We start from the raw sequence: 9,781 nt of genomic DNA on the forward strand, positions 1-9,781 counted from the left end.
GAGTAACCATATCACATTTCACGATTCAAGGAACCTAGTTGAAGGCGGTTGAACGATAAAGAGTACTGGCAGCAATTAGAGACGGCAGTTCCACGAAAAGTTAGCTACCATAAAGAAAGTGAGTGGTTATGAAGCAATCAAGCAGTTTTTAAGCGATTTGTCACAAAGGAATCATCAAGGGAATATAAAAGAAAGAGAAGACATAGAGAAAAAAGGACCCCGAATCAAACATTCTCAAGCAGAGAATATGTAATATCAATTTTCTTAGTTTAAACTTAAACATTTCTTTCAGTTCTCGTGTGGTTGTGCCCCTTGGAGGCATTTTGTTTAGTTCCAATTGTAAATCATCGCCAATAAGACACCCCTTTTTGGGACTTTATCTCAAGAGGTTTGTTCCTTACACAATCATCTGATCCCTTTTTAATTGTTAGCGACTACCCGCGTGAAACACTATGTTAATCTTCATCATAAATCCCAATGCAAATAACTACCCATTTTATATAAATGATAAAAATAAGAGTATTTCACACGATACATTGCAAACTTTTGAAGATGTTAATGGCTTGACTTGATTTTCCCAAAATCTTTCCACCTCCTTTGATTGATCCTCCTTATGCTCTTGATTACCAAGAAAATTATGAAAAGAAAAAGAAAAGAGAAGAAAAGAAAATGAAGAAGAAAATGAAAACGAAAGAAAATGAAAAGATGAAGAAAAAACAGAAGAATGAAATCGTACACAATCCTCATTTTTTCACTTAAAAAGAACCTTATCCCATAAATTGCAGCCAAAGCCCCCGATTTTGGCAAAAAAAGGGGAAGAGTCGCAGTCTTGTAAAGCCAAAGTTCTTTTCCATTTTGCGGCTCAAGTCCTCCAATATTTGTAAGTCGGGTCCTTCTTCTTTAATCTTGTACAATTTGATCCTCAAATTTTTACTTTCATTTTGATTATGCCCTTGATAAATTAAATTCCAAGTCCTCCAGCTTTTAGCTCTCATATAATTTGGTCTCCAATTCTCTTCCTTTTTTGCTTGTTCTCTTCCAATATGCTATTGTTAACCTATAAAAGCACAATTTACGCAATTGTATATAAAAATCCACTCATTTCGTCAATTTTAAGTTTATTAAAATGTCTAATAAGTGCGCAAAATCACACTTATTAAACAACCCCAAACTTAAGCTCTTGCTCGGGACCAACCAACACAATCACACAAATTGAGATAAAGATCAACACATTGGATATCTTGGCAAAAATCAGTAAGTTTAAAATTGTAAAGTCAATTCACAAATATACTCCAAATAATGCTAGCAAAAATAATTTAAACTTATCCAACGTTTAATATGTGTATGGGTCCATAGTTACTTTCAATAATTATCTGAACTAAGAAAAAGTTGTCAAGACGGAAAAATTTTCAAATAAGATCAACACGAGCCTTTTTGGTCCAATATTTCATTTACCACCCGTGAGATTCGCTCTTCCCAAATATATGCTTATTTTATTTCTCGAGGTGTAAGTCTAAACATTGTTCTCAAATCACTCTTTTCTTCTTTCGCTTAATTCGATTAGGTGTTGTCGACAATGTCAATAATATGTGATGATTCTTCACCAATAAGTGCTTTTACATTTAAGCTTATACTAAGTAATTCAACATCAAATACAATTGCACAAAAAATATATATATTTCAATTAAAGCTCATGATTGACTTCATACCCTTAAACTTTCTTTTTGATCCACATAGCGAGTTTTAGGTCGATAACTCTTCGATTTTTTAGACCAAAGGTACCATGTTTTGAAATGCCCTTATGAACTTAATAGATCAAGTAAAAAAAGGCTACAGAGTGAGGCAATAATTCAACAAGTGCAATGTTCTTCTTTTAAGAACAACATAACACGTGGGGCTTATATTCCTAACATATATCATTACCTAGCTTATGCTTAGTAAAAGACACTCTATACAAATATTTTCAACATGCATGGAATCAACACACTTGTAGATAACATCCTCAACCGGCTTGACTACCCCCAGACTTATCTCATAATAAGGTTAAGTGAAAAGGAAGTAAATATAAAATTAATAACAATTTATGACCAACTTACAACCTAGTTCTCACCAAATCAAAATCTCTTCATCAATAAAAAATTTTCACGTCTAGAAAAGATTGATCATGACTTTTGTACTTAAAGTAACTCATGATCTTGCATGGACAAGCAAATTTTTGAAAAAAATTAGGCATAAATAGCATACATGGTCATTCATAGCTCATGTATCAACTACAATTTTAAACATCCAAACAATCCTAAGCCATCAAGTCTATCTAACATGTCAATGCAATCACAACAAAATAAGCACACAATCACCCCCAAACTAAAATAAATCATTGCCCTCAATGTGTAAAAGAACATGAAAAAATAGAAGGAAAAAAAATTGAATTTTCCCAATTGGACATTTATGAAGAGGTACCAATGCTTGAATTATACATGTGATGCTTTTGATGAGCTTGAACAAGTGACCTTCTTGTATAACAATTCACTCCCAAACAATTGATGAACCACAGATATATAGGACTTTAAAAAATTACCTACAAAAACAATGATAGCTAATCAAATAAAAACATGGAAATGAAAAAAAGTAAACTTAAAAGTTAGAAAATTGGATTGCCTCCCAACAAGCTTTTTTGTTTTGTTTTTTAATAGTCTTTAGTTCAGCTTTAGCAATTGACTCATGGGCATTTAAAGAAGGCTTTGGATGCCCTGCCCATTTTTCTTCATTTGACTTTATTCCATTTTCCATTTGATCTCAAAACTCAACATTGCCCCTTTACATATAATAGGACTTGTCTTTTTCACCCAACTCAACTTTAACTATGTAGATTTCTATCACCCCATTCAGCTTAATCACAAAAAATCAATTTCTATAGTTGAGCGAATGTGTGTTGATTTCATCTTCATTGATTTCTACATCTTCAATCGGTTCCTTAATGATTAAACTATAATTCACTTTAAACTCTTCTACAATCGTGACTATTTCTTTGGATTGAATGACCGATCTGCAATCTAGATCCACTAACAATAAGAAGCCCGTCACATCGACTCATTCAAATGACTAATTCTCCCTAATTTTTAAATTCAACCAAGTTTACGAAATTTCCCATAAGCATGTCATCTTCATCCAAATTGCCAAGTTCAAGGTAATATTTTTCAAATATCTTCTCATTCAATAGGGAGGACCATCTTCCAAAAGCTTGATATCATTATCCCAGTTGTTAGTTACATAATCTTCCGCAAGCATGTTATTTTCATCAAAATTGCCAATTGCTTGTTTTCGACATTTCAAATATTGTCTAAACCAAAAAAGTTTTGATATTGATGCATTAGTGCATGAATACAAGCATACCCCCGTACAATGTATCACATAAGAAATTCACATCTTGGATCACCCCTAAGCATATATTCATAGTTAATGTAGAGATTACTCACTACAAAAAATTTTGTTACTTTACCATCATTGGAATCATGCATATATAATTGAAAAGCACATGGGAAGAATACCAAATACAAGAGAAATAAAAAAAAGGTGAGGGTTAGCCAATGATACAAAGATTAAAGAGACAAATAATAACAATAAATATTAAATAAAAAAATTGTTAAAACTAAAATTAATTAAAATGACAATCAAAGTAAAAACAGTCCTGGCAATAGCGCCAAAAATATGTCCACTATACAAGTGCAAACCACAAATGCATGGGTTGTGTTCAATTAATATAGTAAATTTTTTGAGTTCGAGTTGTCGATGACTCGAGAAATGTTTATTTTCAATTATACTACTCTAGTTAAATTTATTCTAACAAAAAAACACACACATTTAAGATTTTGATTTGAAAATAAGGAAAAATAAACTAAAACTTTACAAAATAAGAAAACATAAATCTTGAGAATTTCGAATAAAAACGTGGTTGGGATTCATGGTTTCGCTTAACTGCTGCCTAATTAATTTTTTCATAAGCCAATTAACAAATTACTCATTTACGATAGTAGACCTAACTTTTCAATTTTAGTTAATTACTTTTTTCGAGCGAAACTAAATTTAATTAATTGGTTTAAGCTACTACATTTCTATGTTGATTAAAATCAAACAATTGCATAAAATCTTTATGAAAATAGCTCAATGGGTCATCTAAGGTTAGGGGTATATTTCTATCCTGTGTAAGAACCTATGGTTTCTACTTTTTGGTATAAAATATACAATTTTCTCTCAAATGATTTACAAATCACTAAACACAATTATCTAGTGGCCATATCAATGAAAATGGGTTAATTTCACAAATGGTCACTGAACTTACCTAAAAATTACAAAACGATCACTGAAGTTACAAATTTGCAGAAACGGTCATTTAACTTATGAACGCCTTTACTAACGGTCACTGAAGTTTACAAGCTTGCAGAAATGGTCACCATTAGGATCCTTATGATTTTAATTCAAACTTCAAGAACCAAAACACGTGAACATAGAATTTTGAGGACCTCAAGTGCAAATTTCAAACCTTAAAAACCATACAGCCACACGTTGGCGCCCATCACTGGGTCCACAGTGCCATGATGATCTATGTGATGGCGCTACAGTGCCAACGTCTCTGCTATTTTTTTGCTGTGGCTTGGCGTCCCAGCATTCTGATTCCTTTACTGTTTTGACTAGGCTCGACTCGTTTCTTCTTTTTTCTTCTTTAATCACTTGGCTCCATTTGTTTCTTCTTTTTCCCACTTCAACACATAACACTAAAACCAGATGCTAAGACAGCTAAAACTCGTAAGAATTAACTAAATAGCAGGCTTAATGGCATTGATATTATGAGTGAAATATCACTCATCACATACAACAACTCACAATCTTCCACATTTCACCAAAAAATAACAATAACAAAAACTAGATGGTCGCCGTCAAAATAGAGTTCGTTGACAAAAAAAAATATAATAGACTTCAACCAGCGTCATTTCGTCATCAAGTTGTTCCATGCTCCGATAAGAGTTTCCGTTGAGTTCAAACTTCCACTGGCTCTTGGCCTTCGCTGAGGTATAGATTCCTTCCTATTGAAATAGTTTCTTGGTTTTGGTATGAAGGACAGTCAACCACTAAACCCTGCTTGTCTAGCACTATGAGTAGGCTAGGAAAGAAAATGTCGTGCTACAAGCTGTTCAATTCCAGCAGCAGTAGTCGACTGTGAATAGGTAAACTGTTGTCCAACATTTGCTCTTGCAGCTACCCATTCTCTCAGATCATTTATGTCCTCCTAGAATCTATGAAAAAAGGACATCAACCAACATAATAAATAAAACAAAAACTGGATAGACATAATGACTATGACTTTATTTGTTGCGTAGCTTGCCTGCGAAGCATTATTGGAGTGGTATCTTTTATTGTGCCCCCTTTTGACTGCAAATACTACATGTCAATCTCTTCTAGCCATCACCTCTCTTATCAATCTTCTTCATCTTCTCTTTGGACAATACATTTTCCTTAACCCTCTTCGGCGCTTTGCCTATTTCTTGCCTCTTATTTTGGTCACCCAAGTTGGGGTTTTTACTGGGTCGAAGCCACTTGAAGGCCATATTTTTGGTCCATTTATATGGTTTATGCAATTCTCGAAAGCTTTTAAGTAAGTTGCAACTTTGTAGCTCTTATCCACAAATTGCAAAAGATCCTTACCCCACTCACGGGCGCTAGTTATTGCATGTGGAAAAGGCACACCATTTAGATCCCACTTTCAACATGAGCATGTCCTCATTTGTAAATATACCACAAACTAACCATCAGAATACAGATCATAAACTTGAAATTGCATTTTTCCATTGAATATTGCTTTCCACGAAAAAGAATCACATGTACTACTTCAAGTTCTTTAAAATTTTTGGACATATCACTAGAACGCCTTGCCATCAAATCACAGCATTTCTACATCCGTACATTACCTTGTTTTGAATTGACTAAAATAGAGTCAAAATATCCATTCACTTGCTTCCTTTATGTAGTTGTTAAAGCATTCGCAAAGATTGTCTAACAAAATGTCACATTTGGAAGCTGTCATGAAATGGTACTTCGACCATTGTCTAGCTAGTTTAGCACATAACCACTCCCAGGCAGGTTTCTCCTCCTCCTCCTTAATTTTGTCCATCTAATATGCAAACTTAGCCAAATAAGTAGACTTAGCTGCTCTCCACAACAAATCCTTAAGTTTCAACTCTTTAAAGTCTTTCTGAAAGCAGTTGGAGTACACATGCCTTACATAAAACTAATGTTCAACCATTGGAAACAACTCGGACACCATATTCTCCAACCCTTTTTGTCTATCAGACATAATTGTGACTCCACATGCATTTTCGAGCATCAAATCTTCCCAAACAGTTTCAAAAACCATGACCAGCTAGCATTGCTTTCAGTTTCAACAATGGCATATGCAATTGGGAATATACAATCATTCCCATCAATACCCACCATAGCAAGTAACTAACCACTAAAATTGCCTTTCAAGAAATACCTTTGTACGAAAATAATGGGTCTACAACTACCCAAGAAGCCCTTTTTGCAAGCATTGAAGCAAACATAAATTGCCTTAAACACAAGCTCGTCTAAAGATAGTATAACAATTGATCTTGGGTTTATTCTCCTAACCTCAAGTGCATACGACCCAACAAACCAAATTGCCCAACTAGCGATCCTCTAAACAACTCCTTACCGTATCTCCTAGCTATCCATGCCTTTATGTCACTAATCTCTACACCATACTCTTTCAAAACAGTTGCCTTAAACAATTTCACATCCTACTTTGCTGCAATAGTGAAGGTCTCAATGTGTCTACAGGCTAACCAACTACTGGATACACTTATATTCTTCAATGCTCTACTACAGGTGTGATTCCATTCAAACGATTCAATCTGCCGCGACGGATCTTCTTTCAACGACAAAGGCCAAATACGCTATGGACACTTTTTTCCTTTGTGACGACCTTCTAATTTTTATCTAACATTATATGGAAAGACCACCTCAGACCTATTATGAATGTTGAAGTCTTTAACCACAGCCTTTACCTCCTTTTTGGACCTAAACTTCAGTCCCACATCAAGCACTGGATCCACCATATCTACTTTACTATTAAATTCTAGGTATATAACAACTTCTTAGTCACTATCAAAATTAATGCTTCGAAGGTCATCTGATAGCGCATAGTCAGAATTGTTAGATTCATATGCTTCTTCTAACGACACTATCTCATTATTCATATCAAGTTTAATATGCTGGGTAACATTTTCCTCAAAGAGAATGTCATCTTCTTCACCAAAGCTATAATCGGAATCATTAAAGGTGATATCTTCTTTATTTGAATCACTTTTTAAATAACCTAGATAATAGGAGATTATAAATTTGTTTAGCTGACAGTATAGTGAAAAATAATAATATGTAAGAACCAACTGATAGGGATGGCAATCGAGCCGAGTGGCTTGTCGGCTCACTCGCGAAAACGAAGCTCATGGGCGGCTCAAGCTTGAAAAAATATGAGCCCGAGCGCAAGTTGAGCAGACTGGTGCGTTGGGCGAGCCCACAATGGCAAGCCGTGGGCCACGAGCCTCGTTAATTTTAAGTGACCAAAACGATCACTTTTTATTTTATTATTTTATTTTTTTGCACTTCTATAAATAGCCCCATTAATCTCCATTTTTTTAAAATCTCAATTCTCAACTCTCTCAACTCTCATTCTATCAAGTTTCAACTGTCTTGGGCAAAATAGGCTCGATTATTTAGTCAATTATCCACACTTAAACAAATATTGATTCATTTTTTGCAGTTTATTCAGTTTCAATTTCAGTTCATCCAATTCTCATTTCTCACTACATTTATTGAAATTTCGTCAAATTCTAGTTTCTCACTATATATATATATATATATATATATATTTGATACGAGATGTAAGCCACATGACAAATCGCCTAGGACGTCACAAAGTCAATTTCGGAATAAATTTGTCGGTTTAAATGATGTACCCATACCTGAAGATGCTGATACTCACAGTCATGGAAGCCACAATTCAATTGATGTGGATGATATTGACGTTTCCGAAGCGAAATATGAGGACGAAGAGCCAGAATTAAACATTCCAAATGCAAGGGAAAATCGAAAGAGGAAAAAACAAGCAAAATGTTGGAATCATTTTAAGTTGATTTCAACAGAAAAAGTCGTCGATGGCCTCGCAAAATCTAAAGCAGTATGTAAATTATGCCAACAAATATTGGCATGACAAAAAGGAATTGGTACCACTCATCTCAACCGCCATTACAAAGCATGTGCAGCCAGACATGGACTTCTTCTAGCCAGTCAAACAAAATTACAATTTGGCAGTCTAGGCGCCGGTTCGACGACTTTACCCCTATCCATGTGGGTGTATTCGGAGGAGAAAGCTCGAACCAGAATAGTGAAATTTGTTGCCGCCACTAAGTTGTCTTTGGCTATTGTCGACAACCAACACTTCGTCTCATTTGTGAAATAATATCTGCAACCAAGGTACGCTGGAATAAGTCGAAGTACTCTTCGTGTCGATATAATATAATATTTTAGTGATTCAAAACAACAATAAATTATGACTTTGAAACAGTATGGGGTGGTTATATCTTTAACTTCAGATATATGGGAAGAGGTTAATAAAAGAACTTATATAACTGCAACCGTACACTATATAGACCCACTTTTAGGGGTGGCAAATGGGCCAAGCGGCTCGTCGGCTCACGAAAACGGAGCTTGTGAGCGGCTCGGGCTCGTAAAAACACGAATATATATATAATAATTCAAGGCATTAATTCGTATAGATATGATTCATCTGCAATGTGTTCATCTACTACCATTGTCATGTTGTCACCATCTGTATCTCATTCTCATCAAACATCTAGGGGCTCAAGCCATAATGCACTGTCTGCTGAATTAATTAATTATTTCAACCAGAATATGCTAACAGATAAAATAGTTAAAAAAAGTTTAGACAAAGTAATTGAATTCTAGCGAAGGTATGAACGACGTTAGCCAGTTATATCTGCGATTGCAAAAGATCTGCTGACACCGTCGGTTAGTACTGTTGCTTCGGAGTCTGCTTTTAGTGCAGATAAAAGAGTTTTGAGCGAGGTTAAGAGTTGACTGAAAGAAGATATTTTAGAAGCGTTAATGTGCATTAAGTATTGGCAGGACGCTCATTTTCGACTACAAGATAAATATGTCGAAATTGCATGTTGTCAAGTAAGTGATATTTGATTTAATTATATTGATGAAACTTTTCTTTTCTTATCGTTACTTTTAATTTTCTTTAAAAAATTCTACACACTACAAAAAATTGTTTGTGTACAATTTTTAATTTCGCCTATTGAAAATTTAAGTAGTCAGTCCCAAACCCAAATAAAGGATGAATGTTTATATTTTATCTATTTTAAAAAAAATAAAAAAAATAAAGATTTCATTTTTATTTTTTCTATCTCTTTTAGTTAAAAGAAAGAAGAAAAAGAAAATTATTTCCATCAATTTAGTTAAATTTTTGTTAGTACTTGGTACTATTACTACTATATATCTACATTTTAAATTCTTTTCTCGAACAACACTGTGCGTACTTTTGCATATAATTTTCGAAATAAATTCCTTCTGAAAATTGAAAGGGTAATCGAATGATTGCTCTTTCAATTGTCAGAAGTCTTTCACTTCAAAAATTATATAATTTTCGAAGTGAAAGACTTCTATATAATCTTCGAAGTGAAGA

The sequence above is a fragment of the Olea europaea genome, chromosome 6, assembly GCF_002742605.1.
Source record: "Olea europaea var. sylvestris chromosome 6, O_europaea_v1, whole genome shotgun sequence".
Lineage (NCBI taxonomy): Eukaryota > Viridiplantae > Streptophyta > Magnoliopsida > Lamiales > Oleaceae > Olea > Olea europaea.